This window comes from Oncorhynchus mykiss, chromosome 7 (assembly GCF_013265735.2).
Source record: "Oncorhynchus mykiss isolate Arlee chromosome 7, USDA_OmykA_1.1, whole genome shotgun sequence".
Classification (NCBI taxonomy): Eukaryota; Metazoa; Chordata; class Actinopteri; order Salmoniformes; family Salmonidae; genus Oncorhynchus; species Oncorhynchus mykiss.
Window position 1 is genome coordinate 38606373 of NC_048571.1, and position 17905 is coordinate 38624277.

The 17905-nt window shown below is 44.3% G+C and overlaps 1 protein-coding gene across 5 annotated transcripts in view; it reads right to left on the reverse strand.

Annotated features, from left to right (window-relative positions):
- LOC110527715 (kinesin-like protein KIF21B) overlaps window positions 1-17905 on the reverse strand; it is a 127460-nt gene that overhangs the window by 74441 nt on the left and 35114 nt on the right. The gene's annotated exons all lie outside the window — the stretch shown is intronic.

Consider the following 17905-nt stretch of genomic DNA (forward strand, 5'->3'; position numbering starts at 1 on the left):
AACTCCTAACCCGAATCCTAAACCTGTACCCTAATTCTAACCCTAACTCCTAACCCGAATCCTAACCCTTTACCCTAATTCTAACCCTAACCTTAAACCTAACCCCTAAACTTAAAATAGCCTTTGTCTTCATGGGGACGTGGGAAATGTCCCCGCGAGGGAAGAAGAACTAACCCACGATCACACACAAACTCTGATCTCCGGACAGGAAATGCCACACCCATAAATAATCAACACTCAAGCACATCTTACCGTGACTGAATGCTCAGGGGTCTAGTAAAACGGACACCCCTTATACAACACACACAAACACACACAGGGCTCAGCTGGACCCGTGTAACAGTGTCAGCTCAACCCTGCTGCTCCAGTCGAAAGGCCTGATCCATAACATTGATTACTACTGAAAATGTCACACCCTTAAAGACACAGACAAACAAGCACACACCCGAAGGTATGCTCTGCAGCTAATAGAATAACCTATGATAAAAAATATTTTAAAAATAAAGATTAACTGTGAGGGGTGGTAGGAGGCAGAGAAAGATAATTCAATCTCTGTCTATCCTATCTGAGTCATGATGTGGATGCCTGATATAGACTAACTAATCCATCTATCACTTCATCTAGTGAGTCTATATCCCCAAGCTAACACCACTCTGGCACTTAACAAACTGTATGGGGCCATAAACAAACAAGAAACCGCTCACCCAAGGGCAGTGTTTCTGGTGGGTGGAGACTTTTTACGCGGGGAGACATAAAACCGTCCTACCTCACTTCTACCAACAAGTCTCCTGTGCCACTAAGGGAGCTAAAAACTCTACACCACTTTTATTCTACTCACAGAAACACATTCAATGCCCTCCCTCTGCCCCCCTTCTGCAAATCTGACCACGACTCCTGCTTCCTGTTTACAAACAAAACAAAAGCTCAAAACAGATGAGTACCAGTGATGCCCTCAATACAGAAGCGGTCAGATGAAGCAGACACGAAGCTACAAGACTGTTTTGCTAGCACAGACTGGGATATGTTCCGGGATACATCTGATAGTATCAAGGAGTTTACCACGATAGTCACGGGCTTCATCAATAAGTGCATAGAATATGTAGTCCCCACAGTGACTAGAAGAACGTATCCAAACCAAAAACCATGGATTACAGGCAACATCCACTCTGGGATAAAGGCTAGAGCTACCGCTTAGGAATGGGACACGGACTGATAAAAGAAACCACACTACGGGCCCTCAAAAAGTTATACAGCTGCACCATCGAGAACATCTCGACTGACTGCATCACCGACTATTGCTTCCAGACAAACTAAACACCTTCTTTGCCCGCTTTGAGGACATTACAGTGCAACCGATGCGGCCCGCTAAAAAGGACTGCGGGCTCTCCTCTCCTTTTCCATGGCTGACGTGAGTAAGACATTTAAATGTGTTAACCCTCGCAAGGCTGCCAGCCCAGACGGCATCCCTAGCAGCGTCCTCAGAGCATGTGCAGACCAGACGGCTGGTGTGTTTAAGGACATATTCAATCTCTCCCTATGCCAGTCTGTTGTCCCCACATGCTTCAATATGGTCACCATTGTTTCTGTACCCAAGAAGGCAAAGATAGCTGAACATAATGACTATCGCCTCGTAGCACTCACATCTGTCATCATGAAGTGCTTTGAGAGACTCGTCAAGGATCATATCACCTCCACTTTACCTGCCACCATAGACCCACTTCAGTTTGCATACTGCCCAAATAGGTCCACAGATGATGCAATCGCCATCACACTGCCCTATCCCTTCTGGACAAGAGGAATACCTATAAAAGAATGCTGTTCATTGACTACAGCTCAGCATTCAACACCATAGTACCCTCGAAGCTCATCAAGCTGGAGGCCCTGGGTCTCAACCCCACCCTGTGCAATTGGGTCCTGGACTTTGACGGGCCGCCCCCCAGGTGGTGAAGGTAGGAAACAACATCTCCACTTCGCTGATCCTCAACACTGGGGCCACCACAAGGGTTCGTGCTCAGCCCCCTCCTGTACTCTCTGTTCACCCATGACTGCTTGGCCATGCACGCCTCCAACGCAATCATCAAGTTTGATAACGACACAACTGTAGTGGGCTTGATTACCAACAACGACAGGGAGGTGGTGAGGGCACTGTGTGGTGTCAGGAAAACAACCTCTCACTCAATGTCAACAAAACAAAGGAGATAGTCATAGACTTCAGGAAACAGCAGAGGGAGAAGGTGGAAAGTTTTAAGTTCCTCTGCGTACACATCACAGACAAACTGAAATGGTCCACCCACACAGACCGTGTGGTGAAGGCGGCGCAACAGCACCTCTTCAATCTCAGGAGCCTGAAGAAATCTGGCTTGGCACCTAAAACCCTGACACACTTTTACAGATTCACAGTTGAGAGCTTCCGATCGGGCTGTATCACCACCTGGTACGGCAAATGCAACGCCCTCAACCGCAAGGGTGGTGGGGTCTGCACAACTACCTGCCCTCCATGACACCTACAGCACCCGATGTCACAGGAAGGTCAAAAATATAATCAAGGACAACAACCACCCGAGCCACTACCTGTTCACCCCGCTACCATCCAGAAGGCGAGGTCAGTACAGGTGCATCAAAGCTGAGCCCGAGAGACTGAAAAACAGCTTCTATCTCAAGGCCATCAGACTGCTAAACAGCCATCACTAACTCAGAGAGGCTGCTGCCTACATAGAGACTCACTAGTCACATTAAACAATGCCATTTTAATAAATGTTTACATATCTTACAATGTATACATATGAGATGAGTAATGTATCTTGCCTATGCCGCTTGGCCATTGCTCATCCATATATTTATATGTACATATCCCTTTAAATTTGTGTGTATTAGGTATGTGGGGAATTGTTAGATTATTTGTTAGATCCTACTGCACTGTTGGAACTAGAAGCACAAGCATTTCACTTCACTCGCAATAACATCTGCTAACCATGTGTATGTGACCAATAACTGTTATTTGATTTGAAATGCACCGCCCTTGCAAATGCGCCAACCTATTTATAGAGACTGCTAAATAGTCAATTAATTGTACCCAAACTACCTGCATTGACTATCTTGCACTGACCCTACGCACACGCACTAGACTATATATATACACAAACTATATACACACTCTCACCAGACAGTTGAAGTCGGAAGTTTACATACACTTAGGTTAGTGTCATTAAAACTCATTTTTCAACCACTCCACAAATTTCTTGCTAACAAACTATTGTTTTGGCAAGTCGGTTAGGACATCTACTTTGTGCATGACACAAGCACTTTTCCAACAATTGTTTACAGACAGATTATGTCACTTATAATTCACCGTATCACAATTCCAGTGGGTCAGAAGTTTACACACACTAAGTTGACTGTGCCTTTAAACAGATTGGAAAATTCCAGAAAATTATGCCACGGCTTTAGAAGCTTCTGTTAGGCTAATTGACATCATTTGAAGTGTACCTGTGGATGTATTTCAAGACCTACCTTCAAACTCAGTGCCTCTTTGCTTGACATCAAGGGAAAATCAGAAGAAATCAGCCAAGACGTCAGAAAACAAATTGTAGACCACAAGTCTGGCTCATCCTTGGGAGCAATTTCTAAACGCCTGAAGGTACCACGTTCATCTGTACAAACAATAGTATGCAAGTATAAACACCATGGGACCACGCAGCCATCATACCGCTCAGGAAGGAGATGCATTCTGCCTCCTAGAGATGAGCGTACTTTGGTGCGAAAAGTGCAAATCAATCCCACAACAACAGCAAAGGACCTTGTGAAGATGCTGGAGGAAACGGGTACAAAAATATCTATATTCACAATAAAACAAGACCTACAGTGGGGAGAACAAGTATTTGATAACCTGCAAAATCGGCAATGTTTCCTACTTACAAAGCATGTAGAGGTCTGTATTTGTATTTGTATCATAGGTACACTTCAACTGTGAGAGACGGAATCAAAAACAAAAATCCAGAAAATCATATTGTATGATTTTTAAGTAATTAATTTGTATTTTATTGCATGACATAAGTATTTCTTCACCTACCAACCAGTAAGAATTCCGGCTCTCACAGACTTGTTAGTTTTTCTTTAAGAAGCCCTCCTGTTCTCCACTCATTACCTGTATTAACTGCACCTGTTTGAACTCGTTATCTGTATAAAAGACACCAGTCCACACACTCAATCAAACAGACGCCAACCTCTCCACAATTGCCAAGACCAGAGAGCTGTGTAAGGACATCAGGGATAACATTGTACACCTGCACAAGGCTGGGATGGGCTACAGGACAATAGGCAAGCAGCTTGGTGAGAAGGCAACAACTGTTGGCGCAATTATTAGAAAATGGAAGAAGTTCAAGATGACGGTCACTCACCCTCGGTCTGGGGCTCCATGCAAGATCTCACCTCATGGGGCATCAATGATCATGAGGAAGGTGAGGGATCAGCCCAGAACTACACGGCAGGACCTGGTCAATGACCTGAAGAAAGTCCAGGCCTGTCTGAAGTTTGCCAATGACCATCTGGATGATCCAGAGGAGGAATGGGAGAAGATCATGTGGTCTGATGAGACAAAAATAGAGCTTTTTGGTCTAAACTCCACTCGCCGTGTTTGGAGGAAGAAGGATGAGTACAATCCCAACTGTGAAGCATGGAGGTGGAAACATCATTCTTTGGGGATGCTTTTCTGCAAAGGGGACAGGACGACTGCACCGTATTGAGGGGAGGATGGATGGGGCCATGTATCACGAGATCTTGGCCAACAACCTCCTTCCCTCAGTAAGAGCATTGAAGATGGGTCGTGGCTGGGTCTTCCAGCATGACAATGACCCGAAACACACAGCCAGGGCAACTAAGGAGTGACTCAGTAAGAAGCATCTCAAGGTCCTGGAGTGGCCTAGCCAGTCTCCAGACCTGAACCCAATAGAAAATCTTTGGAGGGAGCTGAAAGTCTGTATTGCCCAGCGACAGCCCCGAAACCTGAAGGATCTGGAGAAGGTCTGTATGGAGGAGTGGGACAAAATCCCTTCTGCAGTGTGTGCAAACCTGGTCTAGAACTACAGGAAACGTATGATCTCTGTAATTGCAAACAAAGGTTTCTGTAGCAAATATTAAGATCTGCTTTTCTGATGTATCAAATACTTATGTCATGCAATAAAATGCAAATTAATGACTTAAAAATTATACAATGTGATTTTCTGGATTTTTGTTATAGATTCCGTCTCTCACAGTTGAAGTGTACCTATGCTAAAAATGACAGACCTCTACATGCTTTGTAAGTAGGAAAACCTGCAAAATCGGCAGTGTGTCAAATACTTGTTCTCCCCACTGTATATATCTCAAATAGCTTATTATTATTATTATTATTATATATCCTGATGCCTCGTCACTTTACCCTGCCTTCATGTACATATCTACCTCAAATACCTTATTATTATCTATCCTGATGCCTCATCACTTTACCCTGCCTTCATGTACATATCTACCTCAAATACCTTATTATTATCTATCCTGATGCCTCGTCACTTTACCCTGCCTTCATGTACATATCTACCTCAAATACCTTATTATTATCTATCCTGATGCCTAGTCACTTTACCCTGTCTTGAAGTACATATTTACCTCAAATACCTCTAACCTCTTCACATTGACCTGGTATTGGTACTCCCTGCATATAGCTCCATTCTCATGGATTTTGTTATTCTTCTTGTGTTACTATTTTATTTTTCAACTCTGCATTGTTGGGGAGGTCTCATAAGCATTTCACAGTAAAGTTTACACCAGTTGTATTTGGAGCATGTGACAAGATTTGATTTATATAGAAGAATGTTTAAACAACCACAGAGCCTCAGCTCTCCCCAACACCACAGTAGGACGAGGACACACTTAGAAACTGATCCAAGGTCAGTTTTGATTTCCCTCCCTTAATAATTATGGTTGGGATTTGGCAGGTGTTGCCTAAAGGCAACTTCTACCCCAAACACCCACCAGTCTGCATTCATTACCCAGTGATTTGTTAAACTAAAATCCCAGCAGACACACGTCGAGGGAGTTTGGAACTCATTACAAACTAGCTGTGGGGGGATTCTTCTATCAGTATAATTATCAAAACGCGCACACACACACGCAGCATTATCTAAAACCCCTAAAATCCTCTCTAATCCCCCAATCGAGAAGATGAATCATCATCAAGTAATGGGTTTAGGGCTGAGATGAGACTGAAACACTAAATCTAAACCCATTTAAAACAGTTTGGGCCTATGCATAAGGACTCTGAGTGCAACTGCGTCAGAACGTTTAGTCAGTTACTCCACTGCTCCACCGCGCAGAAGGGAATATGAGGGCAACTGTGAACCATGTGTGTCTTCCATTTGCCATTGTGGTTGAAATCAAATCTAATTGTGGATTACAACAGGTGTACCTTCCAGTGAAATGCTTACTTACGAGCACCTAACCAACAATGCAGTTTCCAAAAGAATACGGATAAGAATAAGAGAATAATAAATAAAAAGGTTCTGCCAGTAGCACTTCTGTTTCCACTGTGTAAAAGGCAACTGTGAGCCATGTGGGTCCCTCGTCATTGTGTAGTAATGTCAGGAGGTAACGTCACTGATAAGTTAAAATGGTGGTCACATATAATCACCTCTAGTTGTCCTGATCAGAGAGACATATGAGGGTCAACCACATCCTCTACAGGACTGGGCAGGACAAGGTCAACAAGCACACACACACACACCGTGACATGCCGTTGTTATATTCACAAACAACAACATTTATTAAATCAGGGTATTTACCATGAGAGAGAGAGAGAGAGAGAGAGAGAGAGAGAGAGAGAGAGAGAGAGAGAGAGAGAGAGAGAGAGAGAGAGAGAGAGAGAGAGTGTGTGTGTGTGTGTGTGTGTGTGTGAGCGCAATGTCCTGCGTGTCCTCTTTAAAAACAGCCAATGAATCCTAACTACATTGGTATAGAGACTGTCTGTCGGCAACGATGGAACGGGGCCAAGCCTAACACAACGACACAGTGTCGACCACTGGATCAAGCCAGAGTGCACAAGACACAACCAGTGAAGACTTCAGAGGACAAACTACTGACTGAAAGAAAGGGGGGGGGGGGGGGGGGGGGAAGAGAGAGAGAGCGAGTCAAACGAGGGCCACTGGTTTCCTCGGTTCTCTCTTCCGTTGTCAGAACTCCAAACTGTTTCGAGTCAACAGTCAAAGGGTCAGGAAGGTTCTGTTTCCCTAGCAACAGAACCCACTTGTGAGGCCCTACGACTGGACAGCCCTGGCCAAATATGCAAATGTCCCAGCCATAGCACAGCCTATCATGACTCTGGTCTGACACGCAAACCCAGACAGCTAGCCAATCACAAGGCAGCATTCAGCGTTTAGATCAAGGATGCCAAGTCCATCTCAATCGAGCCCAGAGTTGTAGTAAAGTCAGCATTGTGCCAACAGCAGTGTGTGGGGAGTCTGTTTGCCAACAGGAGTGTGTGAGTGTGTGCCATCTTGGCCAACACGTGTGTGTGTGTGCGTGTGCGTGTGTGTGTGTGCGCGTGTGTGTGTGAATGCTCACGTTAACCCGAGCCATCATTAAAGTAAGCTCATTCACTCTCAATAAGTAAAGACAGAAGCTAGAATCAGTCCTCATTGAAAACCTTATTTCCATACTGTAAAACTGCTCCATAAAGTCTGATTTAAGACTCAAATACGCCCACTTCTGTGAACCAGCGGAAAGAGTAGAATGAAGAAAGAGAGAGAGATGGAGAGAGAGGGAAGACATGCCTGTCTTAATCCTATACCCTTCACCTGTGAACACCCTATAGAAAACTATTGTTCCTCTCCCTTTCCATCTTCTCCGACGAGTCCTTGTTTTCTTTTACAGTCAGTCCATCACAGACTGTGGCAGGAAAACAACAGTGCTCTTTTCTCCCTTCACCTCCTCTTCCCCACTACTCCCTGTCTCTCTCTACTCCCTCCCTCTCTTCTCCTCTCTCTCCCTCCTTAACCTCTCTCCTCCTCCTCCACTCTCACTCTCTCCCCCCCGGGGCCAGTAAAGACAGATCAGTAGGTCAGAAGAGGGGTGGAGAAAAAGAGGAGGGGTGGAAGGGAAGAGGAGAGGAAATAGGCCCATTTCCCCTTAGAATATGTGTGATAACAGAAGCCGACTGGACGATCTCTGTCACTCAATATCGGTCTGTGTCCACTGGTACAATGCAGTCAGCCTCGGTGGCTTATCACCAGCCAATGCACTAGCTTATATTGTCTACCTGTTAACGGTGAACAATCAGGAAGTCAACTAGCATAGTGTACCTTCAGTATATTATACGGCCCCTTCTCTTACTGCATCATGACACCATGACAGACAAACACACATATCGGTTTTCTCTTGTACACTTGTCCAATGGAAATTACTTCAATGGAGGTGAGGAGAGGTGAACGGCAAGGAACAGACAATTCCCCACCTCTAGCCTGGCACGGTGTCGGTGTGGCCCACATTGGCTTTCATTAGGGCCACAAAAAGAGAGAGGGAGAGCCAGAGGGAGGAAAGAAGAGCGAGAGAGATAAGCCTCATCCACTCTCAAGGCGTTCGCATGCTTCCCAGGCCAAAAACAGTTTGGAAAAGTTTGTGCTGTCCGGGCACACACAAAACAATTATTGAGGCAATGCCGAAGTTTTACGCCCCTTCGTCTGTGATTGGTCAACAGTAAGGATTCTTCAAAAATGTCTTTGTTGTCATTCAACGAGAGACGACTTGTTTTCACGCACATGTTTTCATTGAGAAATACTACACCAAACATCTTAGTTCGATGTAACATTGCGCGACTAAGATCTCCTCTGCAAAAATATAAAAATTAATGACAGATTTTTTTTGTTATTTTAAATTATTTCTGACTATTTTGAGGAAGTGTATACTGGCTAAGGCATCTCAAAATGAAGGTATTTAAGGGAGTACACCAGCATACTCATTCGGTTCGGTTAGCCAAATTCGTCTAGGCACCAGCCGAACTGAAGCATGCTAAAGCCTTTACTTGCTCGCTTGCCATCCTCTCCAACTATCCCTCACTCCTTCACGGTCTCGGTCTGTCTCTGTGTCCCTCTCTGTGTCCCTTGCCCCAACCAGGGCTCAAACCAGGGCCCTTCTGAACACGTCGACAAGTCACCCACAAAGCATCATTACCTATCGCTCCACAAAAGCCGCAGCTCTTGCAGAGCAAGGGAAACTACTTCCAAGGTCTCAGAGCGAGTGACGTCACCGATGAAATGTTTTGTCTGTGTGCAGGCGTATGGGGGTGAGAGAGAGAGAGAGAGAGAGGCAGGCATGCAGTTTCTTTGCATGCAGAAGAAGAGAATTTGTATACTTTATCTGTGGACAACAGCCTCTCTCTTTAGAGGAAGTCACAACTGTAAGCTCTCCTTTACACTAACACACACACACACACACACACGCACACGCGCACTCACACGTGCTGGCAGAGGCACAGAGGGAGGGAGTTAAGAGTCATGTTACAGGATAGTTAATATCCCCCCAGTGTCATCTTTCTCTCATTAATAACTACTCAGTAGATGGAGAGTTGTGGTGCCTGTCATCCTGTTTTGGCATGGTGCCCGTTTGGGACAGTAAGCGTCAGTCTCACTGAGCCAGTAGTGAGTTCTGGCTCCATCTTAACTAGTGACAGAGGGGAAAAATGTATACAGTTACATATCACAATATTATTTACAGTTCAAGTCGGAGGTTTACAGACACTTATGTTGGAGTCATTAAAACTCGTTTTGCAACCACTCCACACATTTCTTGTTAACATACTAGTTTTGGCAAGTCGGTTAGGACATCTACTTTGTGCATGACACAAGTCATTTTTCCAACAACTGTTTACAGACAGATTATTTCACTTATAATTCACTGTATCACAATTCCATTGGGTCAGATGTTTACATACACTAAGTTGACTGTGCCTTTAAATAGCTTGGAATATTCCAGAAAATGATGTCATGTCTTTAGAAGCTTCTGTTAGGCTAATTGACATAATTTGAGTCAATTGGAGGTGTACCTGTGGATGTATTTCAAGGCCTACCTTCAAACTCAGTGCCTCTTTGCTTGACATCATGGGAAAATCAAAATAAATCAGCCTCCACAAGTCTGGTTCTTCCTTGGGAGCAATTTCTAAAAGACTAAAGGTACCACGTTAATCTGAACAAACAATAGTACGCAGTTATAAACACCGTCGGACCACGCAGGCATCATACCGCTCAGGAAGGAGACGCGTTCTGTCTCCTAGAGATGAAGGTACTTTGGTGCGAAAATCAATCCCAGAACAACAGCAAAGGACCTTGTGAAGATGCTGGAGGAAACAGGTACAAAAGTATCTATATCCACCGTAAAACGAGTCCTATATCGACATAACCTGAAAGGCCACTCAGCAAGGAGCGGCCTTTGCCATTACTCCAAAACCGTCATAAAAGGGCCAGACTACGGTTTGCAACTGCACATGGGGACAAAAATTGTACTTTATGGAGAAATGTCCTCTGGTCTGACGTAACAAAAATATAACTATTTGGCCACAATGATGTTATGTTTGGAGGAAAAAGGGGGAGGCTTGCAAGCCGAAGAACACCATCCCAACCGTGAAGCACGAGGGTGGTAGCATCATGTTGTGGGGGTGCTTTGCTGCAGGAGGGACTGGTGCACTTCACAAAATAGATGGCACCATGAGGGAGGAAAATTATGTGGATATATTGAAACAACATCTCAAGACATCAGTCAGGAAGTTAAAGCTTGGTCGTAAATGGGTCTTCCAAATGGACAATGACCCCAAGCATAATTCCAAAGTTGTGGCAAAATTGCTTAAGGACAACAAAGTCAAGGTATTGGAGTGGCCTTCACAGAGCCCTGACCTCAATCATATAGAACATTTGTGTGTGTAAAAAGCATGTGCGAGTAAGGAGGCCTACAAACCTGACTCAGTTACACCAGCTCTGTCAGGAGGAATGGGCCAAAATTAACCCAACTTATTGTGGGAAGCTTGTTGAAGGCTACCCGAAACATTTGACCCAAGTTAAAAGGCAATGCTACCAAATACTAATTGAGTGTATGTAAACTTCTGACCCACTGGGAATGTGATCAAAGAAATAAAAGCTTAAATAAATCATTCTCTCAACTATTATTCTGACATTTCACATTCTTAAAATAAAAGTGGTGATCTAACTGACCTAAAACAGACTATTTTTACTTGGATTAAATGTCAGGAATTGCGAAAAATTGAGTTTAAATGTAGTTGGCTAAGGTGTATGTAAACTTCCGACTTCAACTGTACATATAGAAAATTGTGAGAGACGTAAGACATAACGTATCGGCACCTAAGTATCGTGGTAGTATCGTATTGTGAGGCCCCCTGGCAATTCCCAGCCCTAATCTTAATTCAGACAGTCTGATGGCATCAATACATCATTAAAGAGTCAGGTAGGATCAGGAAGCCATCAGTACATTGGTGCTACTGAGGAGATGAGGCTTGATTACCTAACCTGTGACATTGCATAGCAACCCACCTGACCCTCTCAATCCATCTGCTCTATAGCTCTGTGTCGCTCTGTCTTGCTCCCTCTCTCGCTCTTCCACCCTTTCTAATCTGAGTCAGTAACTCAGTTTAGTTGTGATGGGGGTAAAAATACATAGTTACATATCAGGATATTCAGGATATCAGGACTTAACTTGTTTTCCATCTTTTAAAAAAGTAAAAAAGTACATTTGTTTTCAGAAATGTATTTCCACGACTGATCAAAACTCGTTCTCATGGCTCTCTCTCTCTTGTCCCTCTGCAGCAGAAATATGCTGAGCAATATGTTTGGATCATCGAATCGCAATAAAATCACAGTATCAAATTGCAATACACGTAGAATTGTGAGAATCGCAATACATGTCGTGTCGCCACCGAAGTATCATGATAATATCATATCGTGAGTTCCCTGGCAATACCCAGCCCTACTAGTTTAGTCATCATCATTGGGATGGAATCACATTAGGATTAGCCTGTGCTGACACAAACAGAACACACACACAAACAGAACACACACACACACACACACACAGAGAGAGACACCACTCCAGCACTTAAAATCCCCAGGCATTTCAGTATAATGAGCTTTGAATGGATGGGAATAGAGTCAAAACAAACACAAAATCTATTTATTTCATCCGAAGTGATTTACACAATCGTTGTATTATTTTTTAAGATTTTGAATTCGACAACCAACCAAAGGAAAGTATTTTCACAGTTTTTGTTGTTATTGTGATTTCCCCAACTAGCCCTTTAGATTGTATCTTTATTATCAAACTGCACAGAGAACTGCAGTACGCCATTTAAATAAAACAAAATGACATTCAGCATCACTCCGTCAAGGCAAATATCGTATTTTTTCTAACAAAGTAATCTACATATATTTCAGGATGTTGTGTATCCCTGGAAATAAATCAGAATTCATGTAAACATTACAGTTTCGAGAACATAGCTTATCTTCTGGCACAAGATAAGCCGCCTACAAACGTCTGTACCGAATTAAAATATTACCACTACTTTTATAAATCTTTATTTCCCCAAACACAATTCAACACAATCGCAAATCGCTTGTATGTCTTTTAATCATTTGAAGCATATGTTAACACAGGCTTAACTCCTAACAAACACTTTGAACTTTTTAAACTCTTAAAAAATAGACCAGGTCCTGGTGTTACCTCATATCCCAGCAATAATGCCTGTGTTAAAAGCATGCTATCACAGAACACAAAGAGAAGACTTGATAAGAAAAGTGAACATGGGATCCTCTGTCTGTCAAAACTGCTTTGTCACGCTAGCTTCACCTGATATGATGGAGTACTTGATAGTCTACTTAGAAACTCTGTGGTGATGCACCTTTGAAAAGTCTCTCTCTAAGAAAGAGAATAATAACTGAATTCATTAAGCCTCCATCAGATGTTTGGATGAAAAGGCCCGAGAGTTGACTTGTCCCGGTTGGTGGTTCGTGTATTCTCATGGTGGGAGCTGAGGGCATATCAGTAACAGTGCGAAGGGATGAAACCGAAGAAGCCTTCAGTAGATAGATCACAATAGAAGCAGGACAGAACACTGACTGGTTGACTATAGAGGTCATTGTAACATTCATACCACACATGAACAGGAAGGAAGGACGGTTTCAGGTTTGGCAACAACAACAAAAAAAGCTTTGCTCTTACCCTAAGGTGTAGAAAAGTTATTGTACGCCCTGCCTTCTAATCGACATACCCTCAGCCTCAAATGATCCATCGTATTACTCAAACTGTCTATGGTAAACAGATGGACGGACAGAGAGAGACAGACGGTCATAGGGAGCCCCCATATATCCTGTGGAGAAAGCTGGCTACCTGTATTCAACATAGCTCCAGAGAGGCCGGCTAGAGAGACCGGCTAGAACTGCAACAGACAGACTGGCAGCCCAGCTAGCCATGGACAGGACAGACCCTTATTCATAGAAGTGGAATTGATAGAATGTTTATAGTGGTTCTATTAGAGCATGTAAGAGGGACCACAGCTGGGAGGCGGAGAAGGTGACGAAGGTAGGTGTGGAGAGGGACGCAAGTGTAGGTAACAGGGTCAGAGAGGGACAGGTGCATGTGGGGGACAGGGATGCAATTGGGAGTTACAAGGGGAGGAGGTATGGGCACAGAATGTGTTGGGGACACAGGGGCACACATGGGGACAGGAGCAAGAGTCATGTGAGGAAATAGGGGCATAGTAGTGGAGCAGGGGGAGATACAACACGGGGGTACATGCGATAGATAGAAAATGGGGCAGTAGGTCAAGGGCAATGGGACAGTTGGGAGGGGGGGGGGGGCAGAATGAGGTAAAATGGCCCAATTGGGGGATTATTTATTCATTACATTTTTTATTTAACCTTTCACTAGGCAAGTCAAGGGTGATATTTTTAAAAAGAGGGTAGTAGAAAAGAAGAGGGGAGGAGAGAGTAAGACACAGAGGGGACATTTAGGATGACCATCTGGTACGGGGGAGCACCCTGGAGAGGTGACCTGCTGTCTCGTCTGCCACCATGGCACACTGCTGCCCCGTCTGCCCACTGCACCACAGACCTGCCAACGCCATTATTGGGTCAGTAGCCCCAGCCCATTCTTGGTATAGATAGAGAATATGCAGTGTGATGACACTGGGCTGTGGCTGTGCAAGGCTGTGCTGGGCTGGATAGGTTTGCACTTCTATCAGAGCATTTCGCTATGGAGTCCCCTTCTTAGGGGTTAGGTTGTCTAGGACTTTCTGTCAATATCAGAACTGCTTTATAGCCATACAGTCTGTGTTTTTCTACTGTACTCCACCCATGGCTTTGATTAAATGGAAGTTTATTCACACACACACACACACACACACACCAGTCACTCTGATAGATACATGGCACTGCAATCTACAAAAGACTGACTTATGAACCCGATACACTACACACACACACCCCAGTCAGTCACTCTGGTAGATTACACTGCCATTTATCTATCAAAAGACTGATTTATGAACACACACACGCACGCACACACACGCGCACACACACGCACAAGAACACGCGCGCGCGCACACACACACACACACACACACACACACGCGCGCGCACGCGGGCGGCAGGGTAGCCTAGTGGTTAGAGCGTTGGACTAGTAACCGAAAGGTTGCAAGTTCATATCCCCGAGCTGACAAGGTACAAATCTGTCGTTCTGCCCCTGAACAGGCAGTTAACCCACTGTTCCTAGGCCGTCATTGAAAATAAGAATTTGTTCTTAACTGACTTGCCAAGTTAAATAAAAGGTCAAATAAAAAAATATATAAAAAAACACACCCACACACACACACGGTCCTGTGGGTCATTGTCTTGTTGAAAAACAAATGATACCCCCACTAAGCGCAAACCAGATGGGATGGCGTATCTCTGCAGAATGCTGTGGTAGCCATGCTGGTTAAGTGTGCCTTGAATTCTAAATAAATCCAACTGTCACCAGCAAAGCACCCCCACACCATCACACCTCCTCCTCCATGCTTTACGGGGGGAACCACACCTGCAGAGATCATCCGTTCACCTCCTCTGCGTCTCACACAGACACAGCGTCTGGAATCAAAAATATCAAATTTGGACTCACCAGACCAAAGGACAGATTTCCACTGGTCTAATGTCCATTGCTTGTGTTTCTTGGCAGAATAAAGTATCCTATTCTTATTGGTGTCATTTAGTACCTCTGCAGCAGAGGTAACTCTCATTCCTGTGGCGCTCCTCATGAGAGCCAGTTTCATCAATGCACTTGATGGTTTTTGAGACTGCACATTTTCCGCATTGACTGACCTTCGTGTCTTAAAGTAATGCTTATTTGCGCTGTTCTTGCCATAACATGGACTTGGTCTTTTACCAAATAGGGCTATCTTCTGTACACCACCCCTACATTGTCACAACACAACTGATTGGCCCAAACGCATTAAGAAGGAAAGAAATTCCACAATTTCACTTTTAATAAGGCACACCTAATTGAAATGCATTCCAGGTAACTACCGCTTAAAGCTGGTTGAGAGAATGCCAAGAGTGTGCAAAGCTGTCATCAAGGCAAAGGATTAGCTACATTGAACAATCTCAAATATAAAATATATTTTGATTTGCTGAACACTTTTCTGGTTACTACATGATTCCATATGTTATTTCATAGTTTTGATGTCCTCACTATTATTCTACAATGTAGAAAATAGTACAATTAAAGAGAGAACCCTGGAGCCTTTGACTGGTACCGCACACACGTACCCACCAAACTAATCTGGCTCTATGGACTGCAGTAAAAGCTATGTACTTTCTACACGCTTCATGTATGACACAAGGAATGCTTCACACACACACACTCCAGACACCCCATAATCTCCCGATCAATTTTCAGACCCTTCACACAACCGCTAGCTAACTAGTCTCTCAGAGACCACAGCCACACTACATCTTAGCGATTAGCACTGCTCACGCATTTCACTGTCGCCGTTAGGCCGCCACTGTCACTCTACATACAATACAGCGATTAGCCTGCATCCACCTACACTGGAATCACATAGAAGAGATCATGTGACCTCCCTTAGGAATGCATGAATAGACAGGCATGGAAAGAGATGGGGGCAGTGAGGGTTTGTCACTCTAAAGGACAGACAATAAGACAAGAAAATCAAAGAGAATCGTGCCAAAAACAAGAGAGAATCCCAGAGTTCAGAATCAGGCTAAACCCTCTGGGATAGTGGAGGTCTCTCTCACAGGTCTATGGTGACAGACAGACCGGGATGGGTGGGCGAGAGCAGGTTGGAATGCGGGCTGGGTAGAGTTCACACATACAGAGTAGACTGAACAGAAAACATGTGAGGATGGGAGGGAAAGGTGTGTGTCTGGTTATAATCGTTCTCACTAGGGGACTGAAAGAAGAAGAGATGGAATCACAAAAGGAGGTCGTCATCAATTTACTCCCTCGGTCTCTCCCATTTGCATTATCTATGCTCCCCCCCCCCCCCCCCCCCCCCCCCCCCCCCCCCCCCCCCCTCTAAGTAAATGCTCAAACCACTGATCTGTAAATTAGCCAGCTCGACTGTCTGTCTAACAGCACTGATTAGGTAGCCAGATGTCCAGGTCATCACTATCATACAGAAACCAGTGAAGCTGTGTATACAGCTGTAGCCCTCTTCACTCTTAACCCTATTAAGCCAAGTAGCATCCCAGCATCCAGGGAAGAGGATTTTATTCACATCATTAAGAGAGCTCTATGTGGGTTCCAAAAGCTGATGGCAACAAGCCATAGTTCTACTGTAGTGGATTCTAGAACTGCTGGTTCTATTCTATTCTCGACAGCTGGTTCTCTCTTTAGTCTCCAGCACTGATTTTGATCCATTAGGTGTCAATGACTTGATGGTGTAGCTGGGCCCATATTCAAGAAGCATCTCACGTAGGAGTGCTAATTTAGGATATTTTTTGTTGTTGTTTGTCGTCATAATGATTAAGACTACACAGACATGAGGGACCTGATCCTAGATCAGCACTCCTACGGTGAGACTGACTATGATTTTGGGCCCTGGTTTCCCTGGTGATAAATTCAACCCCGGTTTGAAAGAAAGAAAGACACACTCAAGCCCCCTGAGGAGCGGAAGGAGTAGCCCAACTGATCTACTGGTCTGTAGAGCCACAAAGCAACATCAGCAGATTCAGCCAGGATTCTGGGTCAACCCTTACACACACACACACACACACAGTCACACTCCTCCGCCCACCCCCCTAGCCTCAGTCTATTACTCCTATAGGGGGAAGTGGGGAAGGGAGAGGGGGAGGAAGGGCAGTGGAGGGAGGGACGTTAAATGAGCAATCCTTCTACACAGTAGACAGACAGGAAGACCAAGTCTGAGTCTATGGCTGGGTCTCAAAAGACACCATACTCCCTGTGTAGTGCAATACAATTCAGGTGCGCAAAGCTCTTAAGAGTCTTACCCAGAAAGACTCACAGTTGTAAGCGCAGCCAAATGTTGATTGACTCAGGGGTGTGAATACTTAAATACCGTAAAACTTCCAATGATAGCCCGGGTTTATATTTGCTTAAATCACCGAACACAACAGGCATTTGTATCCTTAATGCACACATCATTTGCATAGTTAATCGTTTAATCCCATCCGAAGTTGATGACTGTTTTTGTGCTTGCCAGTTATCTAGCAGTTCTCAGCTGTTAGCAGTCAATGGCTAGCAGTTTCTTACTGGCGATAAAAACGGATGATTGCAAAAAACATTTGAGTCATTACGGAATTATTTAATGTAACAAATCAAACTTGAACCCCCTAAACAATTCATGGTTACCTCGTAAACAATT